The sequence below is a fragment of the Capsicum annuum genome, unplaced genomic scaffold, assembly GCF_002878395.1.
Source record: "Capsicum annuum cultivar UCD-10X-F1 unplaced genomic scaffold, UCD10Xv1.1 ctg3479, whole genome shotgun sequence".
Lineage (NCBI taxonomy): Eukaryota > Viridiplantae > Streptophyta > Magnoliopsida > Solanales > Solanaceae > Capsicum > Capsicum annuum.
The window spans coordinates 63,940-65,360 of NW_025841659.1; positions in this window are offsets into that span (position 1 = coordinate 63,940).

Consider the following 1,421-nt stretch of genomic DNA (forward strand, 5'->3'; position numbering starts at 1 on the left):
ATGGTATCTACTACTCGGATAATTATACTAATTCTAGAGCTAATACGTGCAACAAACCCTGACTTTTGGAAGAAATGCATTTATTAGATAAAAGGTCGATGCGGTCTCTTCCCGTTGCTGCGATGATTCATGATAACTCGAAGGATTGCATGGCCATTGTGCCGACGATGCATCATTCAAATTTTTGTCCTATTAAGTTTCGATGGTAGGATAGTTGCCCACCATGGTAGTGACGGGTTGCGGAGAATTAGGGTTCAATTTTGGAGAGGGAGCCTGACAAATGGCTACCACATCCAAGGAAGGCAGAAGGCGCGGAAATTACCCAATCCTGACATGGGGAGGTAGTGACAATAAATAACAATACCGGGCTCAATGAGTCTGGTAATTTGAATGAGTACAATCTAAATCCCTTAACGAGGATCCATTGGAGGGTGAGTCTGGTGCCAGCAGCCGTAGTAATTCCAGCACCAATAGCATATATTTAAGTTGCTGCAATTAAAAAGCTTGAAGTTGGACTTCGGGATTGGCCGGATGGTCCGCCTATGGTGCGCACTGGTCGTCTCATCCCTTTTGTCCGCGATGTGCTCCTGGCCTTAACTGGCCGGGTCGTGCCTCCAGCACTGTTACTTTAAAGAAATTAGAGTTCTTAAAGCAAGCCTACGCTCTGTATACATTAGCATGGGATAACATTATAGGCTTTCGGTCCTATTACGTTAGCCTTCTGGATCGGAGTAATGATTAACAGGGACAGTCGGGGGCATTCGTATTTCATAGTCTGAGGTGAAATTATTGGATTTATGAAATACGAATAACTGCAAAAGCATTTTCCAAGGATGTTTTCATTAATCTAGAATGAAAGTTGGGGGCTCGAAGGCGGTCAGATACGTTCCTAGTCTTAACCATAAACGATACCGACGAGGGATTGGCGGATGTTGCTTTTAGGACTCCGCCGACACCTTATGAGAAATCAAAGTTTTTGGGTTCCGGGCGGAGTATGGTCGCAAGGCTGAAACTTAAAGGAATTTATGGAAGGGCACCACCAGGAGTGAAGTCTGCAGCTTAATTTGACTCAACACGAGGAAACTTACCAAGTCCAGACATAGTAAGCATTGACAGACTGAAAGCTCTTTCTTGATTCTATGGGTGGTGGTGCATGGCCGTTCTTAGTTGGTAGAGCGATTTGTCTTGTTAATTCTGTTAACGAATGAGACCTTAGCCTGCTTACTAGATATGCGGACGTATCCCTTCGTGACCAGCTTCTTAGGGGGACTACGGCCTTTTAGGCCGCAAAAGTTTGAGGCAATAAAAGGTCTGTAAAGCCCTTAGATATTCTGGGCAGTACGCATGCTACACTGATGTATTCAATGAGTTTATAGCCTTGGCCGACAGTCCCAGGTAATCTTTGAAATTTTATCATGACG